Raw genomic sequence first — 21,465 nt, 5'->3', positions numbered from 1 at the left:
TTATTAATCATGAAAATTAATAATTAATAATAAAATGAAAATAGGAAACAAAATACTGAGTATATTCTCACAAAAAAATATATTGTAGCAAAAATGTTGAATCCAGGGAAAATGTTTCAATTAATTTGTCCAGAATCAAGCACTTATACAATATTGTATCTATCTTTCATTTGGTATGCATGAACATAGTATCCTAGACTCTTAATCTCTGTCTTTGAGTTTATATATTATTTCAAAATCATCTTTGGCAGGTCAGAAATCCAGATGTAGACAAGAGTGAGATTTAAGAGTTTGTAAAATCTTAAAATAGACTTTATCATGGTAATCATCAGTAATGCATCACCTCTATGTCTTGTATCCTTGCTAAACAACATTTAAGGAAGTTAGAAATCTTATTAATAATTCAATTGATCAGAATTTTCCTAAAATGGAACGTTGATTTTACTTTCTCATTAAATCCCTGCCTTCCTAAAAGAAAACCCAAGTACCACCTGCAAGAGACCTTTCCTTATTACCCCATTTGTTAATGCCTTCTTCTCAAAGGTAACCTCATATTTACTTTGTTTATATCTACATATGACCATATCGTCTCCCCATTAGAATATAAATTTCTGAAGGACATGGACAATAATCAGTTTGGTTTTTTTTTTTTTGCATGCCAAGTGCTAGTAAGCATATAATAATTGTTAGTTGTTTGGCTAAATTATAATTCTCCCCATCACAAACAATCCTTTATTTTTCAATCTTTGTTGCTAAGTTTTTCTTTTTTAAAAATGCATTAATACAATTTCCTGTCTTAGTAAATATAGCAGAGTTAACTGAAATAAACCATTTATTTTGAGAATCTCATTCTAAACTCACATTTTGCACTGGCATCAGTTTTTTTTTCCAGTTTTTTTTTCTCTTCAGAATGAAATACATCATCAAAATACTATTCATTGAGTTTTCTATTTGATTGGGTTCCAGTTAAACCAGCACTGGCCTATGTTTCTTTTCCTTATCTGTTTCAAATATGTAAAAGTTCTATGCTACATTGATACCCAGGTTTCTCAGAGTCAGCTTAAAACATTTGCACATTCAGTAGAAGCATCTCCATATATATATTTTTGTGCAATTAATGTTTTGCTTCAGATGAAACTGAAGAAGCTGTGACTGGAAATTTGATTTGCAGTCTTTATTTTATAGCATCAATAATATTACAATAAATGAGGTACTACATTTCCTTATTTCACCTATCACTAATGAGACATCTGTTTTTGCAGAAAATCTATTTAGTAAGTTACTCATGACTTCCCAGTTCTATATCATTTTAAGTCAATCAATGAGTACTCTTTAAGGATGGCCATTGTTTTTAAATCTAGAAAACCTGACAATGTTCAAAATGGAGAATAAAGTAAATACCACATTTTTCATTCTGATGCAGACACTTCACTTTAGACAAGCAGGATCTGTAAGTCTGAAGCCCACACTATGTCTTACTCTGTTTGATTTAATTTACTTTGAACATCAAGCACAAAGAATCAAGGGGTTGTTCTTTCCCCCTTCCTATCATCTTTTTATAACATCCTTGACATCAGCAAAAATGAACAAACAAAAGGAAATGATCACATGAGTTTACTCTTAGCATCCCCAGCCCAGGGAGCCAGTAAGTATGGGAAAGCAGACTCACCTTCCGGTTCCCCACAGAGGGTACACTGTGACTCTGCAAACAGAGAAGAAACAAAAGAGAAGTCGTTACTCTCATTGATTTTCAGATTACAATTGAAGATGTTAAATAAATAAAAATCACGGCTTGAAAAGAGAAGCTTTCCAATTCAACTACACTACCACTGACTGAGTCCAGTACCATAAACAAAAGTAGCTCTCATCCTGGATTTGGGCAACAAACACTTTCCCTAAACCTTTCATTTTATTCCTTATTTTATTAAGAATCATGATTGATCAGTAATGGTATAGCTACATATTAATTCAATTGACAAAAGACACCAGCTCTATTCTTAATATTGGCAAGGAAAATAGATTAGATTTTTATTATAGCATTAACATTTCCCTCAGTTATGTTTCTGTAAAATGACCCTCTGGGTTTGAAAGTTAGCAATAAAACTGAAGTAGGTACAGTGGATATGGCACTCTCTCTGGAGTCAGAAACCTACATTCAAATCCAGCCTTTGATGCTTCATTAATGTTGTTTGTCCTTCATTTCCAAGGAGAAATGGCACCATGCAGTGAAGTCTTGACTTGCCTATGATTTGAATTTAAGTGAGGTAGAGTTGCACAAAGTTTTTACCTCACTCTCTCTTCTTGATTCATTGAACTCCAACTGTATGGTAATAGTCAAGACAACTTGATAGCCCAGGATACAGGGGATGACTTTGGAGTCTTTGATGTCTGACCAAGCTGTCTTCATGGCCATTGGAATAAATCATTCTCACCTACCCATTCCTCCAGGAGAAGTCTTTGGGTAGACATTTCCTTAACTCACTGAAGGGTTTGAGGCCATGGCAGTTACTCTCAACCCTGGTTTAGCCTATCTGCAGAGACAGTTTTATTGGGATGTGGCCACTGTGCATTTTATAGCTTCTTGGTGCCACAGGTGAGAGTTGGGTGGCAGGTGGATACTAAAGGTGGATGAGCAGTCCTGAAAATGACTCAATAAATCTTCACCCCAGAGGTGCTATTCCCCCCTGAACACCCCATATACTCCACTTTATTAATACCTGTGTGAACTCAGGCAAGACATTCAACCTCCTGCAGCCTCAGTTTCCTTATCTCCAAAATGAGAGGGTTGGACATGATGGCTTTTGAAGACCCTTCTGGTCTAAATCTATGATCCAATGATCACTGTAAGAGACTGGATAGCCACTGTGGTTATGGTTATGTGGCTATGATTTAGTGGGAATTCTTTTTCAGGGTTGGACTACATAATGGCTGAGATCCTTTCCCACTCTAAAATTCTGTAACTATGTTATCTTATATAACCATTATTAATTGAATTTGTGGTGTGTATAAGACAATATGCTAAGAAGTGAGGTACAGAGACATAGAAAGATACTGATGTATTCCTTTTCCTCCAAGATCCTGTATGTTGGTGCTAGGGTGAGGGTGGGGGAGATAGATAATAGAGTCAGAGAATCTAGGCTCATTTTCTAGCTCTGTTACTTAGTTTGTACCACAGGGTAAAGAACCTGAATTCTCTTGTCCTTAGCTTGCTTATCTATCCTCATCTTCTTGTTTTTCAGTTACATTTGCCTCTCCATGACCCTATTTGAGGTTTTCTTGGCAAAGATACTGGGGTGGTTTGCCATTTCCTTCTTCAGTTCATTATAAAGAAGATGAACTGAGACAAACAGGATTAAGTGACTTGCTCAGGGTCACACAGCTGATAAGTGTTGGAGGCCAGATCTGAACTCAGGGAAAAGAATCTTTCTGGTTCCAAATCCAGTGCTCTACCCACTGCAGCACCTATCTACCCTGGTTGAACTAGATGAACTTAAAGATAATTTCCAGTTTTAAGTACTCTTTCTTATTCATACAACAAATATTTAAACTTTAAACAAAGTATTCTGATAAGTACTTGAAGAGGTTCAGAGTTTAGATAAATGAGGATGAGAAATGCACACAATATATTTTACTCTACTACATGACAGTAATTTTTTATGTTTGGTTTTGTATCTTTAGTACCAAACACACAGTGATGGATACATAGTACTGCTTTTAAAACAGTTGTTGAATGGAATTGCACACACACACACACACACACACACACACACACACACACACACACTCCCTAATCCCTTCCAAAGATTAGCTCAACAACCAACTCTTATAGTAAACCCATCTTGACTCCACCCTCAACACACCCTGAGCTGCAAATTTAATTTTCCTTATACATGTTCCCTCATCTCCCTCTAGCTTCAGTAGAATGTAAGATCTCTGAGGGCAGAGACTGTTCTGTTTTTGTTTCATTTATTTGACAGATATTACTCTCAAAGTCTAGCTCTTAAGTGCCCAATAAATGCTTATTTTACTAAATTGAATAAAATTCCTAGCTAGCTTCTCTCAAACTTTAGTTCAAGTGCTACCCTCCTATGATGCCTATCCTGAAGCCCCATCTCCCAACATGATAGTACCCTCTCCCCAGAAATTATCTATGATATATTTTGCATTTATTTTTCAACAAACATGGTGTTGCAGAACTCCCCCTTAGAATATTAATCTCTTGAAGACAGAAAATGTTTGCTTTTTGGCAAAACTTTGTATCCCCAATTTGCCAAATTCAGGCTTTTGTGAGTTGAGGGGGTTAGAAGGGGAGATGGATCCCTTTAGCAGTCTGGTGGAACCTATGTCCTCCTTCTAAAACAACCTATGTTCTCCTTTATTTAAAAACAAATGCACAAAGGAAACCATTTATAGTGAAATACAGTTTTCAAAAAAAAATTGTTTTTTACGGTAAGAGATACCAGGTTAAAAAACCCTTGATATGTTCTTAACATGTTGTTGGTTTGAATTGACTTAAATTGCAAGTTAAAAGGAGAGGTATCAAAGGCTATTCAGAGTCTAGAGGAGAGTGAAGGCACAGTAGAACTCTGCCTTGAAAAATAACAGTTGGATTTTTATTCTTATGAAGGAAAAGACAAAGCTAGAAGGTTTAATACATGTTCAGGGAACACGTACTACATTGCAGTATAAACCAAAGCTGATAAAGCTGGATAATTAGGCTGAAGATTTGATTGTGTAGGGTCTTGAATGACATGATAAGAAATGTGGATTTTATTTGTTGGACTGAATCAAATGGGTAACAAGAGCCATTGAAGATTTCTGAGCAGGGAAGGGCCATAATAATGAGTGCTTTAAGGAGAAGAATTTGGCAGCAGCATAAGAGGAATTAAAGAGGAGATAGTTGAGACAAGGTAGCTGTGCAGGAGACGTATAGTATAAGTGTGAAGCAATGAGAGGTTTCAATTAAAGTACTGAAACCGAGACCTTCAAGGAAGGGACAAATGTGAGACTGTGAGGTGGAATTCCAAATCAGCAAATGCCTATAAGACAGTCAGAACGGAACGCCCCCGTTGCACCTCCAACTCAAGATGTCCAGATCAGAACTCTAACCGTCCCTTTAAATCCAGTCCTCTTCCAACTTTGCTTCTATTGAGGCCAGCATTCCTTCTAATCACACAGGTTCATAACCTTGGACTTGTTCTCATTTCCTCACTTTCCCTCAACCTATATATTTAATCAATTGTTAAGGCTTGTCAATTCTATCTCCAAAACATCTCTTACATCATTCCCCTTCTTCACACTCATAAGACCACTGCCTTGATTTAGGCCCTCATTACCTCTTGCATGGATTCTTTCAATAACCTCTTAATTGATCTTTCTGACTCAAGGCTGTCCCCTCTTCAAGTGATTATTCACACAGTTGCTAATATTATATTAGAAAGGCACAATCTGACTACGTTGATATAAAATTGTGAAAGAAGAATTAAAAGGATTTATGCACACTTATACAGAGACATATGTAGGTGCATATGTGCATGTGTATACACCCCTACAAACAACCCAAGACAGGACCAAGGGGAGACAAGATGAGGAAGAATACAACATTCCTGGTTAGGGTATACAAGGTTGACCAAGAATCATATAGACCCAGATATTAAAAGTTAAACATATATCCCTCATTACTATTAACAATGGTAAACTACACAAATGGAAAATGATATTCACATTATTAATTCATTGTATTTAACCACTTTTCTCCAATGGAGTATATTTTGGGGAAGATTGTTCAGGTATTTTCTCAGAAGAGTGTTGTGTCAAAACAAAATATATTTAAAAATATTAAAAAAAGTACAAAGGGGATAGTAATATAGTAAAACATTACTTAGGTACACTGAACAACTCTCTGTGGTGTGAAACTTACAAATGGGACATTGGTCACAGATGTGCTCACATATTATGCCAGTGCTAACTGCTCAAAAGTAAATATAATGGAAACTAAGATGTAAAAGATGTTGATATTTTGATGGGGAACCACCAGCCTTCTCTTTGCAGAGCTAAACCCCTCTACATGGCCCCCCTTCTCAGTTTTCCCAGTTTTCCTGGCTTCCTCTAAAACTCAGCTCAAATCCTATCTTTTCAGGAGACCTCAACTGATAGTGTACTTATTTCTGGAGATTACTTTCCTTTACTGCTGTACATATATGCATACACATATACACACATAGGCATACACATATATACATACAAAAATATGTGTGTGTATATATATGTGTGTGTATCTCTTGTATGAACATTTTTGTCTCCACTAGAATGTGCTTTACTGCTGTACATATATGCATACACATATACACACATAGGCATACACATATATACATACAAAAATATGTGTGTGTATATATATGTGTGTGTATCTCTTGTATGAACATTTTTGTCTCCACTAGAATGTGAGCTCCTTGAAGGCAGGACCTTGTGTTAGTCTTTCTTTATGTCCTCAGTGCTTAGCGCAGTGACTGGCACAAGAGTACTTTTAATAAATGATAGTTGACAAACTGCCATTTGTGCTAGCTATCCATTTTTTATCTCTCTTCCTTTAAGAGATGTCTAAACTTGACAAAGCCCGTTAGGGTTTCCACTTCTCTCTCTCCCTCATAAGCCCTCTGTGATCTGGCTTCTGATGTCATGATTTAACTGAAATATCCCTGTCCAATGATCTTTTAGTTGTCAAATTTAATGGCCCCACTCAATCCTGGTTATTTTTACTCTCTCAGGAGTATTAGACACTGTTGATCACTCTTTTCACTGGATACTGTTTTTGTGAGTGCATTATCTCCTGGTTCTCTTATCTGACTTTTTCTCTTCCTTCCTTTTCTCATTCATCATTCACGTCATGCCCACCAACCATGTGTGACTCCCTAAGTCTCTGTCCTTGTCCTCTTTCTCTTTTCACTCTATACTATCTCACTCAGGGATCTCATCAGTTACTACAGACTCAGTTATCATCCCTATGCAATTGATTCTCACATCTGAGAGAGAGAAATGAGACAATCAGAGATGAAAATGTCTAGCCCGAGTCCCTCTCTTGAGCTACAATCATGTTGTCAACTACCTTTTGGACACATTGAACTGGATATCCCATAGACTTTAAAAGCAATATGTCCAGAATAGAATTATCTTCCCTCACTCCAATTCATTCTCCAAACTTTTCCTGTTACTATTAAGTTCACCACCTCCTCCCTATCACCCAGGCTTGCTATGTCTGTGTCACCCTAGAATCCACATTCTCACCTACCTCATAAATCCAAGCTTTTGACAAACCTTGTCATTTCAACCCTGACAATGTTTCTTATATATATTCTTTTCTACAGTTACAATCCTATTTTAGGCCTTCATAACCTCTCATACAAACTTTTACAATAGTTTTTTTTTAATTGGTTTCTCTGCTTCAAATTTTTTCCTATCCCAACTCATCCTCTATCAATTGGCAAAGTCACTTTTTTTCTAAAATGCAGACTTGATGATTCAATAAGGTCTAGCGGCTATTACATGTAGAATCAACTGTAAAGTACTATGCTAGGCATTTAAAGATATCTCCAACTTGGCCCCTTTCAGTTCTCTCTCTGACTGTCTCTCATTCCTAGAATGCTCTTTCCCTGCTGAGTTTCTCTGCATTTCTTAGCTCACAGCTCACCCTCTTTAGGAGGCCTTTCCTAGTCCTCACAGCTTTCAATAACTTCCCGTTTCAGGTTATCTTCCATCTATTCTGTATACATCAGGTATTAACTAGTTATCTGAGGCAGCTAGCAAGCTTAGTAGGTAGCTTCAGATGCTCACTAGCCATACGACCCTAGGCAAGTCATTCAACCTCAGTCGGCTTCAGTTTCCTCATCTCCAAAGTGGGGATCGTAATAGCACTACCCCACAGGGTTGTGGTGAGGATTATAAGAGATACTTGCAAATCTATGCACTCCTCAAAGTGCTATCTAAATATTAGCTACTACCACCACTACTACCACCACTACTACTATTACCACTACCATTTATATGATGTCTCCCATTAGAATGTTTATTCCCTTTGGACCAGGACTTCCTTTATATCTTCGGGTAGGTGGCATGTAATAAGAGATTAATAAATGCTTATTATTTTATTGATTTTGGTCATATCTTTTGACCATATTTAATGTGGGACAAGAAGGAATCAGTTAAAATTTGAAAAAGAAAAACCAGTTGACTTCACTTTAAAACCAGAATATGTTTTCTGTACTACTCATGAACAGCAAATAGTAATATTATTGGAAGAATAGTATCTATCAGCAGGATAAACTTTTTAAAACTGAAATCAAATGGATTTGTTTTTCTTTTCTCATGTTTCAGTCTAGACCTATGATTCTACCTGTGAGCAGACTCCCTGAAGTTCCATATCTACAAAATCACTATTGAGTGGACCCAAAAGTTGTACATAATAAAAAAATGATTAGTTTTTTTAAAAGTCAGTAGTTTGCCCTTAACATTATTAAGTAGCTTAACTTCTCTGCTTTTAACTAATTCAAAGTGCAAGTACGCTTAAGATTTGTATAACTAGTTTTGCTTATAAATTCATCAACCTCAAAACCAAAGGTGCTAACTGGGCCAGTGGCCTGTTAACTTCTAGAAAATTGAATTCTTATGCAAATGTCATTTTAAATTGAATTATTAATGTACTCAAGTTTCAGTGTTAAAAAAAATCTTTAGAGAAGATCATAAGAGCTGCCATCTTCCATATAATATTTTTATATTGGGAAGCAAAACAAATGAAATGATCATATTTTAGCAAGGTTAGACATTTTACTTTCCCTTTAAAGATTTATTAGAGCTCTTTAATTAGAAACTCTAAGTATTTTTTACAAACATCAGGAAATTCTCTAGGTCTGCAAGAGAAATACTAACTATCAATAGAGAAGGACCTTAGTAAAGTCAGATTTCAGTCAAAGTAAAGGCTGTAGGAGCCATTTGAGATGATGTATATTGGAAACTGAAGTGAAAAAAGAAGTTAATGTTTTCATTGGAAACAATCACCTCAAAATATATAAGGAAATCAGGCTAAGTTCTTATTTCTCATTTCTACAGACCAAATCATATGCAATGAATACCACTGGGTTTTTAAAGGAAAAACAAAAACAGGGCTCATGATGAAATTTACTGCTACTAAGGAGTGTACTAGAACTGTCTGTGGCAATTGATTGTTAACCTTACAATGTAAAGATTTGTACCTTGGAAATAAGCAAGCTATAAACCTGGCTTTGATTTATTACTTTGATTGTATGGACTTAATACAGGAATAGATAAAATGTTAATAAAGCAGATTAAGTTTAAAAGGCTATTATTGCGTTCATTTTCCCCAGAGAGTCAGTTGTTAAACATTTATTGTTGAGTCATTTCATGCATTTTCAACTCTTTGTGACCCCATTCTCCAGCCCATTTTACAGATGAGGAACTAAGGCAGACAGGGTTAAGTGACTTGCACATAGTCACACAGCTAGTGTCTGAGGTCAGATTTGAACTCAGGAAGAAGAAGCTTCCTGACTCCAGGCCTGGCACTCTATCCACTGTGCCACTTAGCTGCCCTTTTGAACATTTACAAACAGCATAGCCTTGTTACTATCAATATCGCAACAAAACATTTTTCAGTTATGCCAATTATAACAAAAATAAACATTTAACACCTGATCACATAAAATCCAAGAGCTGACTGGACTCATAGATCATCTGTTCCAACCTATACCTGAGGCATGAGTACCAGATACAAGTTTTAACAGACATCCTTCTCCATCTGAAGATTGTCAATGACCACGACTACCTGTTAGAATGTTTCTCCTTGAAATTTCCCTTTCTGAAACATCTACCAATCATCATTAATTCTGTTCTTAAGGTAGAAGCAGAGATATACCCTCCCTTCCATATGATAATTCTTTCAATATTTGAACATCACTATCATGATATTATTCTTTACTTTTTCTAAGTCAAATATAATTTCCAATTCTTTTAAAATATTTTTGATTGACAAAGGTTCCAGATCTCCTTGCCGTCTTCATCACCCTTCCTTGAACATGCTTATCAGTTTTACTCCTAAAATGTTTTGCCCAAAACTGGGCACAGCAGGTTCTATGAAGATATTAAAGACAATGGCTGTTTTCAGTAAAAAAAACCTCATCCTATATGCATATCTCATATGGAATTCAGAAAAGGCAGCTTCCTTGGTAGGTTCATTTAAGAGATAGCTGGGCATCTTTTTCGAAGGTGATATAAGAAGAAAAAATAAACCTTTTCATAAGAGGCTGATTTTCTAGCTTTGAAAATGCCCTTAGATGGGTAAGAATGCCTACTATATGGGAAGAAAAATGTTCTTATATCTAAGAAATGTATTTGCTGTTTTATTTTGGGGACTGCAGAATATCAGAGCTATGAAGAATCTTAGAGACTACCTAGTCCAACCTATTAATTTTGAAGAAGAGGAAACATGTCCAGAAACAGAAAATTATTTTTCCATGAAGTAAGTTAGTGGTAAATATGAAATTAGAATCTGGGTCTTAACCCAGCACTTTTACTAATATTCCATCTTTCTTCTTCAGAAAGAATGTGAAAGGGTAGATATTTGTATTCTCTCTTCTAGTAAGTTTTACAAAGTTTCCTCCTCAGGAGCCAATCATAGGATCACAGAATCATGGATTGGGAACGGAGAGGATCTGTTAAGGCCATGTAGTTTGGCTCTCTCATTTTTTCAAATGAAGAAAGTGATGCCCCATTTCACACAGTAATAAGTGATAGAGCTGGAATTTAAGACTAGAACCTCTGACTCCAAACAAAACCCTCTGCATTATGTCACAAGGCCCTTTCCCTTTCCATGGAATTCCATTTAAACAAAAGTTGCCTCCCAATGTCATTCATAACTATGGACTTTATATCGCATCTCTTTTTTTCTTTTCTACAGAACATCCATTAAAGAAATATGTACAATGATGAGAATTAAACCTAAATTATTGTGGATTCATCACCATTAGTGATACGTCCCATTTAAATTAAGAGAAAACTACACTAATTTATGCTAATTGACGTAGGCTAAGTAATTTTCCTGATTATTTCATTTTTGCGTAATGTATACCTGCATAAAAACACTGTCCCATGAGACTCATTTCCAAAATGCCCCCCCGCAAAAGAACTCCACATGTTTACTACATAATGCATCATATTTTTAAGCTTCAGGATTATGTAAATGGGTGCATCTTCTATGTGAATATGTAAAATGTTTTACCTTTAGAGGTGGTTTCAAAGTTATGTATGTATTTTGGGAATGAGTTTTATGAAACATCTACATATGGAGACATGCATACTCTTCTGGTGCATAGGATGGCAGTTCTACAGATACTCCCCTCCCATTTTTAAATAGATTAAACAATAGTTAGGGTGAAGTTTATCACTGTTGAAGGAGAAGAAGCCAATGAAGGTAAATCTCCAGGGAGGGTCTGAGAGGGAAACAGCAGACATGCATATATATGTACAGGGAGACTTCTGTAAAGTAAAGACTGGTCTAAGTGGCAGAAACATTGACAGAGAATTTCTTAAAAGAACAATTGCAAGCAAATTGAAGAAACCCTTACCCCAGAACAATTCACAGCACAATTTCAAATATAATCTTGAGTCTGGGAAACAGCAGCATTAATTTTTGGAGACATGGAGAATGTTTAGTGTCCTCTGAATCAGCAGTCAATTACACAGCTAGAATGGCCCATTTAGTGATGAGGTCTTTGCTATCTATGGTTTGTTCAAATGAGATCAGGCAAAAGAGCAGTGGGAAGGCTGGAATTTGATATGAGGAGACTGACAAAATATGATGGGAGACAGAAAAGGTCTAGAGCAGTTCTAGCATTCCAATTTTTCTCCAAATTGAAAGCAGGCACTGAAATATTACAAATGCTACTGCTACAAAATATTAGGGAATAGACTATTCAACAAAGCTGGGAAGCAAGCAAGTTCACATTTGGCATCCATCAAACTCAATCAACCAATCAAAAATATATATTAAAAAGCTACAGTGTTATAGAGAACTGCTGGGGAAAGGTGATTCAGAGAAATAGATGGATTTCTATTCTGAACAATCTTAGAATATTTTGTTGTACTTACATATTCCCCAAGTCCTAGAAAGGAATAATTTTCCAGAGGGTCTTGCTCTTAGCCAACCCCTTACATATTCCTCTTCCTGAATTTTTAACTGTTTAAGAATTTCCTTCCCTGGAGCATTTACTTTTAACAGAAATCACTCAGATGTTGAAGAAGCCTCTTAGGTGAAAAGAAATGAATATTTCAAAGTGGGATTTTAGACACATTGGCAGGTGAAAGGGGAAGGGTAGATCTTAGGACAGCAAGTACAACTTTCTTTCAAATCATACCATGTAAGTAGTCATTAACTGTAATACTGGCAAGAGCAAGGCTATTTTTAATGAGACCTTGAAGAAAAATTAAGAAACTACCCAAAATGCTAATGTCTGTGGAATACATTAATGAATCCCTGAAATATAAGCATATACACTGTTTCTTGAAATCTGAGAGACTACATATTTAGGTCCTTCATTCATTGAGTCAGTAGCCATCTCCTAGCTGCTAGGGAAACAGAAATTTTCCACTTCATTAAGAGTGAAAGGTCTAGCTACAAGTAACTTATTTGATGCAAGGGAGAGTGAGAAAAACACATGGGAGGAGATAAGAACAAGGGAGAAATCCAGGCAAATCTCTATGAGAAAACTGAGATCATTTTCATATGAAGGTAAGCAGCTCCTTATATGGGAAGTAGCATTTGAATCAGTCTTGGTCAAAAGGGAGGAATTTGATCAGGGGAAAATACATACCCACACCCACACCCACACTCACACCCACACCCACACACACATTCTGGGAGAGTCAGTTTTAGCCATGGGTCACCATTTGAACAAAGGAATAGAAATGGAGGGAGACTGAGAATGAAGGTTAGAGAGTAGCTCAAATTGACTGCAGTCAAAAGCAGAACCACGATGGCAGAGTAAAGGCAGGAACTTACCTAGGTTGTCCCCCAATCCCCTGCAAATACCTGTAAAAATTACTTTAAACAATTTCTAGAGCAGCAGAACCCACAAAAAGATGGAATGAAACAAATTTCCAGCCCAAGACAACTTGGAAGTTTAGCATAAAAAGTCTGTCACACCCGGGCGAGAGTGGAATGCAGTTGAGTGCAGACCAACTCAGCACAGCCCCAGCCACAGCCAACCAAAAGCAAGCCCTGGGAGTGACTGAATCAGCATTGGCTGGGCAGCAGCTGCTTCCAGAGTTCTCAGTTCACAGATGGTAAGGGGGTAAAACTACTGGTCAGAAGAAGATAACAGGGATCTTTTTGCTAGCATTGAGGCAGGACTCTGTTGCTTTCCCTGTATTCATATCTGAGTCACAGTCCTGGGTGGCAGTCTGAGGGTGAGGAGAAACAATGGCATAGCAGAGCTTGTAGTCACAGTGGAGGGTGGACCCTTCTCATAGTTCCAGGGAAGAAAAGAATAATTGTGGTTGCTCATAGACCAGAGCACAGGCCAGGAGAGGAATAAACACCTCTCCTTTGATCATATCACCTTGGAAGAACTGAAAACTTATAGGTCTCTAGAAGTATCTCTGAAAATAGCTGCACGAAACCTCTGAAGGTCAGGACAGTGCTCCCTCCACCCTGGAAGCAGAGCCCTACTTTAATAAACAGTTAAAACTCAAGTAATATGCTGGGGAAATGAGCAAATAATGGAAAAATCTCTGACTACAAAAAGTTACTATGGTAACAAGGAAGATCAAAACATAGACTCAGGAGAAGACAATAAAGTCAAAGCTCCTACACCCAAAGGCTCCAAGAAAAATATATATAAATTGGTCTAAGGCCATGGAAGAGCTCAAAACGGGTTTTTAAAAAGTAAGAGAAGTAGAGGAAAAATTGGAAGAGAAATGAGAGTGATGCAAGAAAATCATGAAAATGAATTAACAGTTTGGTTAAAGAAAGACAAAAAAATACTGAAGAAAATAACACCTGAAAAAACAGACTAGACCAAATGGTAAAAGAGGCTGAAAAAATCAAGGAGGAGAAGAATGCTTTAAAAAGCAGAATGACCAAATGGAAAAAGAGGTCCAAAAGCTCACTGAATAATGCCTTAAGAATTAGAATGGAGTAAATGGAAGCTAATGATTTTATGAGAAATCAAGAAACAATAAAACAAAACTAAAAGAATGGAAAAAAATAGAGCACAATGTGAAATACCTCATTGGAAAATCAAATTGACTACAGTATAAACTGTGTAAAGATAAGTAATGTGAGAAAAAGCTGGAAATATAGTTTGAGTCAAATTTTAAAGGTCAAATAAGCAATAAACATGTTTAAGCTCCTACTATTGGCTAGGCATTGGAGATACAAAGATAAAAATTTAGTAGTCCTTCACATCAAGAAGTTACATTCTAATAAAGGAAATAAAATTATGTATTGTGTCATGTACATATATATATATATATATATATATATATATATATATATATATATATATATATATATATATATGTAATACACACACACATATATTTTGTGTATGTGTATGTGTATGTATATATGTATGTACATATAAATATATATATGTACCCACATATACACATATGTTTTATGGAACTATGCATAAAATACAGACAAAATAAATACAAAAGTTCTTTTGGGGAGGGGGGGGCAGGGTAAGGAGAATGCATTAGCAGGTAGAAGGGATCATGAATGGCCCCAAGTAGAGGCAGCAAGGTATTCCAGTAAATAGAGCACTAGGCTTGGGGGGCTGGGCCAGGAAAATCTAAGTTCAAATTTGACCTCAAATACTTCCTAGTTGGGTTACCCTGGACAAGTTGCTTAACCTCTGTCTCAATTATCTCATCTGTAAAATGAGGGTAATAATAAAACCTATCTTCTGTGATAGTGGTGAGGATCAAGTGAGATAATAATTGTAAAACACTTAGGGAAGTACCTGGTGTGTAGTAAGCATTGTATGTTTTCAGTTGCTTTTCAGTCATGTCTAACTCTTTGTTGAGCCAATTTGGGGTTTTCATGGCAAAGACAGTGAAGTGATTTGCCACTATCTTTTCCAGCTCATTTTGCAGAAAAGGAAACTGAGGAAAACAGGGTTGAGTGTCTTGCCCAGGGTCACACAGACAGGAACTGTCAGAGGTCAGATTAGAACTCAAGAAAATGAGTCTTCTTCACTCCAGGCCCAGCACATTATTCAATGCATCACCACCTAGCTGCTCCGCAAAGCACAGAATATAAATGTTAGTTATTGGATATTAAAGGAGAAGGGGGTTTCTAATGGTAATTTAAATGGAACATCTTTCACATGGAAATCTAAGTCATATGGAAAAGAAAGGGGTGGAGCAGGAAAAGGCAGAAAAAACAGAAAACAAAACCAAAAATTTGAAAAAATAGAAGATAATATGAAACATCTCATTGGAAAAACAACTGACCTGTAAAATAGATCCAGGAGAGACAATTTAAAAATTATGGGACTACCTGAAAGCCATCATCAAAAAAAGAGCCTAGGCATTATCTTCCATGAAATTATTGAGGAAAACTGTCCTGATATTCTAGAACCAGAGGGCAAAATAAATATTGAAAGAATCCACCAATCACCTCTTGAAAGAGACCTGAAAAGAGAAACTCCTAGGAATGTTGTAGCCAAATTTAAGAATTCCAAGGTCAAGGAGAAAATACTGCAAGCAGCTAGAAAGAAACAATTTGAGTATTGTGGAAATACAATCAGGATAACACAGGATCTGGCACCTTCAACATTATGAGTTCAAAGGGCTTGGAATAGGATATTCCAGAAGTCAAAGGAAGTGGAATTAAAACCAAGAATCACCTACTCAGCAAAACTGAGTATAGTACTTCAAGGGAATAAATGGTCATTCAATGATATAGAGGACTTTCAAGCATTCATGTTGAGAAGACCAGAACTGTATAGAAAATTTGACTTTCAAGCACAAGAATCAAGAGAAGCTTGAAAAGGTAAAAAGGAAAGAGAAATCATAAAAGACTTTTTAAAGCTGAACTGTTTACTTTCCTTCATGGTAAGAAAATATTTTTAACTCTTGAGACTTTTCTCAGTATTTGGGTAGGTGGAGAGATTGTACATACACACACACACACACACACACACACACACGGAGGCTGTGTTGAATCAGAAGAGATGAAATCCACAAAAAAAGATATAAAATAAAAATTAAGAGGTGAGGGAGGAAAATACTGGGAGGAGAAAGGGAGAAATGGAATGGGGCAAAAATCTTGTTCAATGGAGGAGAAAAGGGAGAAGGGGAGAAGGGAAAAGTGAAGCTATTCTCTCCACATATGGCTTAAGGAGGGAATAACACTCACTAAATTTGGTATGAAAATCTATCTTATGCTACATGGTGTATATTGTAAATACTTTAAAAGAAATATCACCTGACCAAAAGCTGGAATTGTGTTATGTGATATGAACTATGTTAAAATGAAAAATTAATAAAATAAAATAAAATAAAATGGTTTCTTTTGAGGAGATACCATAAAAGGAACATCAAAGTACTGAGGCTTGGAGTAGATAGAACAATGGCAATTGGGACAGAATGAAGGCAGATCTACTAAAATTTTATATGCTTCAACTTTTTTCTTCTAAGAATGATCTTTATACTGTATACTAAAATGAAGTCCAAATGGTTGGGTACACAATTTAGGTATAAAGGCTAATACCATAAACAAATTAGAGGAGCAAGGAATAGGTTTTTTTGTCAGATTCATGGAGAATGGAAGAATTTATGACCAAACATGAGAGAGAGAATATTATGAAATGCAAAATGAATAATTGAAAAGTTTTTGCACAAAGCCAACGCAACCAAGATTAGGAGGGAAATAGAAAACTGGGGAAAATTTTAGAACTAGTATTTCTGATAAAGGTCTCATTTCTAAAATATATAGAGAACTGAATCAAATTTATAAGAATGCAAGTCATTCTCCAACTGATAAATGGTAAAAAGATATAAACAAGCAGTTTTCAGAGGAAGAAATTAAAGCTATCTATAGTCATATGAAAAAATGCTCTAAATCACTATTGATTAGAGAGATGCAAATCAAAACAACTCTGAGGTACTGCATCACACCTATCAGATTGGCTAACATGACCAAACAGGAAGATAATAAATGTTGGAGAAGATGTGGGAGAGTTGGAACGCTAATTCATTGTTGGTGGAACTGTGAGCTGATCCAACCATTCTGGAGAGCAATTTGGAACTATGCCCAAAGATCTACAAAAATGTGCATACCTTTTGATCCAGCAATACCACTTCTAGGGCTCTATCCCAAAGAGATTATAAAAATGGGAAAAGAACCCACCTGTGCAAAAATATTAACAGTAGCTCTTTTTGTGGTGGCCAAGAACTGGAAATTGATGGCATACCCATCAATTGGGGAATGGCTGAATAAGTCATAGTATATGAATGAAGTGGAATACTATTGTGCTATGAGAAATGATGAACAGGCAGACTTCAGAAAATTCTGGAAAGATTTATATGAACTGATGCTGAGTGAAGTGACCAGAACCAGTAGAACATTATTCATAGAAACAGCTACAGTATGTGATGACTGATTTTGACTGGTTCTCAGCAACGCAAGGACCTAAAACAATTCCAAAGGACTCATGATGGAAAATGCCATCCAGAGAAAGAACTATGGAGTTGGAATGCAGAGTAAAGCAGACGATTTTCTTTTTTGCTTTATTTTGTTTTGTTCTTTTCTCATGATTTCTCTACTTCATTATAATTCTTCTATGCAACATGACTAATATGAAAATGTGTTTAGTAGAAAGGTTCATGTAGAACCCATGTCAGATTGCATGCTGTCTTGGGGAGGGAAGTGTGAGGAAGGGGGAGAAAATTTAAAATTTATGGAAGTGAATGATGAAAACTACAAATAAATAAATTGGAAAAATGAAAAAAAGAATGATCTTTAATTTTGGAAGAAGAGAATTAAAATGGTTGAAAGGGCATTGAAACCCTAAATATTTAGTAATGTTGGTAAAAGAGCACCTAGTTGCCATCATAGTTCAAATTCCCAGAACCAGCATAACCACATCTGAATGCTAAAAGAGTTGGCATTTGTAATTGCTAATTTCCTGGTTTTGACCTTTGAGAGATAATGGAGAATTTTAAGAGCTCCCTACTTGGCTGGGTGCCCAAAAGTGCTAATTCAATTTTATTATTTGTTAATAAAAGCACAGTAGGAAAAATGAAAGAAGAAATTGTGCTGTTGTACTCTGTCATGAACAGACAACTGGTATGTTATATTCATGTAATTCATGATATTTCCGAGCCAAGGATAAAAGAAAAGTCTCTAAAGTAGGAAGCTCAAAATGGCAAAGTGACTAGAAAGCATGCTATATGAAGATAATTTGAATTTGAGATCTTTAGCCTAGAGAAAATTGGACTAACAGTCCATCAGGAGACAGAAGAATTAAGGCTTTGCTTTTATTTTATTTTGTTCCACTCAGTGAGTGAATATTACAGAGATTTCAGTTTAGAATAAGGGGGGAGAAAACCTTTCTACCAATAAGAGCTGTCCAAACTTGGAATGTGTTCACTTTGATCATATGCTTCTGGAAGTCTAGTAAGTGCCTCATCATTGGTAGCCTTCAAGTAGAGCCTGAATTAAAAATCTGGGGAGAACATTTTTGAGGAGATTCTTATTCAGGCATGGATTAAAAGTCTTATCACACCATTCCTGTGATACAGGATCTTCACTAGCTTCCTGTTGATTGGTTGGTTGGTTGTTGTCCTTCATCTTCGCAGAGGACCAAAATGACATCACCATTATAAAGTAAAATTTCAGTGTGTCTGACTGTGGCTGCTCAGACCAGTATGAGCTCAGAATGCTCTACCACAGGTTGGGAACAGAGAGTCCATGTGAATATGTGGGATGGATATACCAAATTTGCACATCCTGCATACAGGATAAAATACAGAAATTTCTATTTAGTATTTTTCTTCAATATATTGTTCTTTATTTCATTAAATATGTCTCAATTATATGTAAAACAGCTACATTAAATTTTTTTTGAGTTCCAAATTCTCTCTCTCTCCCTTCCTCCTCAAGAAGGCAAGTAATTTCGAATAGATTATGTATGTGAAGCCACACAAAACATATTTCCATATTAGGTGTTACAAAAGAACACAGACAAAAAAAAAAACCCAAGGAAAGTAAAGTTTAAAAAGTATGCTTTGATCTGCATTCAGATTCTATTCATTCCATCTCTGAATTTGTATAGTATTTTCAACACAAGTCCTTTGAAATTGTCTTGGATCATTTATAATGATCTGAAAAACTAAGTTATTCACAACTGATCACCATACGATAGTGCTGCTACTATGTAAAATATTCTTTTGGTTCTGTTCACTTCACTTTGCATCAGTTCATAAAAGTCTTCTCAGGTTTTTCTGAAATTATCCTGATTGTCTTTTCATGTAACATAATAATATTCTATCACTATCACATAACACAGTTTATTTGGCCATTCCCCAATTGATGGGCATCCCTTCAATTTCCTATTCTTTGCCATACAGAAAGAGCTGCCATAAATATTTTTGTATATAGGTAATTTTACTTTTCCTTTGTTCTCTTTGAGAAACAGATCTAGTAATGGTAGTATAAAGTCAAAAGGTATGGATAGTTTAATAGTCTTTGGGCATAGGTCCAAATTGGTATCCAGAATGGTTGGATCAGTTTCCAACTCCACCATATCCATTAATGTCCCACTTTTTCCATGTCCCCTTCAGCATTTATCATTTCCCCCCATCTTACTCAATCTGATAGGTGTGAGTGGTCCCTCAGAATTGTTTTAATTTGTTTCTCTAATCAATGATGATTTAGAGCATTTTTTTTAATATGCTTGTATATAGCTTTGGTTTCTTCTTTAGAAATCTGCCTATTCATATCCTTTAGCCATTTATCAATTGGGGAATAACTTATATTCTTATAAATTTGACCAATTTCTCCATATATTTGAGAAATGAGGCCTTTATCAAAGACACTATATGTAAAAATTTTCCCCTTCTGGATCCTGCCCAGGTGGGGCCCCACCCAACTCAAGACTGCCTGGGAAACTCGTCCATATCCCCTCAGCAACCTAGCCACCTTCCCAGAGCAAGGAGAGCAGCGCCTGGGAGCCTCCTGTCCTCTATCAAACTGGGATTTCTTTTTTCAAAACATATGAATGAAAACATGAAACAGCAACAAGAATTTATGCTCATGAATGCTCGACTTCAGGTCCCCTGTATATATTGTCTTCTCCCATTATAATATGATCTCCTTGAAGATGGAAAGGCAATTAACGAAGCAAAATGAAATGAGAGAAAGGCAGATGGCCATGTAGATCGCTGGGACAAGAGAATTCCTCAAATATTTTGGAACATATTTTGGCATTGCTGCTTTTGGTCTCACAGCTGGAGCAATTAAAAAAATAAGAAACCAGCCCTCTTCCTTCCTGTTGTTCCATTAAGCTTTGTCCTTGCTTATCAATGTGACATGGGCTATGGAACCCTTCTGCAGAGGATTAAAGGTGAAGCAGAGAACATATCGAATACAGAAAGTAGCAAGCTGCAGCTGCCAAGAGGAATGATCACTTTTGAAACAGTAGAAAAGTCCAGAAAAACCCAGAATAAATTCTTTGTAGAAAAATGAAGGCAACTTCACTAGGCCATACTTAAAGCACAAAATAACTTGGTTGAATCGTAGAGTTTTTTATTTAATTGTTTTTAATGATACTAATATTTTGGATATAATGTGATGTGTAAAAAAAATTAAAACTTATCATGTCGACAATATATCCTGTCTTTTACTTCAAGGACAATATTTCTGTTTTTCACATTTTTCAGATATAGGTGCTGACACCTATGGTAATACTTAATATGGTTCACAACTTTCCCAGTTGCTAGCTGGGTCTTAATAAATTGGTGACTTCAAAAGTGTTTTGATTGCGTACTTGTCATTAAAAAGATTTGAACATGCACTCTCAATATACATATATATGTCTGTATACACATAGTTATATATTTATAAAGCTTTGTATACACATAGTTATATATTTATAAAGCTTATACATGTACTCCTGTACCAATATGTTGTATACATTATAAAACATATCTAAAGTAGAAATGTAAAAATGATGGAATAAAGATTTTTAAAATAAAAATAAATTCCCCCTATTTTATGCATTCCTTCTAATGCTGGATGCACTGGTTTTGTTGTGCAAAAACTTTTTACTTTAATATAATCAAAATTATTCATTTTATATCTTGTAATACTCTTTATCTCTTGTCTGGTCATAATTCTTCCCTTATCCATACATTTGAAAGGCAGAATTGTCCATGCTCCTCTAATCTGCT

The 21,465-nt window shown here is 35.9% G+C and overlaps 1 protein-coding gene and 1 pseudogene across 1 annotated transcript in view; one reads left to right on the top strand and one right to left on the bottom strand.

Annotated features, from left to right (window-relative positions):
• Window positions 1-1,805, bottom strand: part of DLGAP2 (DLG associated protein 2) — a 529,819-nt gene extending 528,014 nt beyond the window's left edge. The window contains exon 1 of the mRNA XM_072634360.1: window positions 1,670-1,805. The gene's annotated coding sequence lies outside the window, so the exon portion shown is untranslated. The remainder of the gene's footprint in view (window positions 1-1,669) is intronic.
• The window catches only part of LOC140518999 (plasminogen receptor (KT)-like), a 97,080-nt pseudogene extending 76,241 nt beyond the window's left edge, over window positions 1-20,839 (top strand).
• Window positions 20,840-21,465: the final 626 nt, after the last annotated feature.

Source organism: Notamacropus eugenii, chromosome 1 (genome assembly GCF_028372415.1).
Source record: "Notamacropus eugenii isolate mMacEug1 chromosome 1, mMacEug1.pri_v2, whole genome shotgun sequence".
NCBI classification, from domain to species: domain Eukaryota; kingdom Metazoa; phylum Chordata; class Mammalia; order Diprotodontia; family Macropodidae; genus Notamacropus; species Notamacropus eugenii.
The sequence above is the reverse complement of the archived record's forward strand: the minus strand, read 5'-3'. Positions and strand labels throughout refer to the sequence as shown.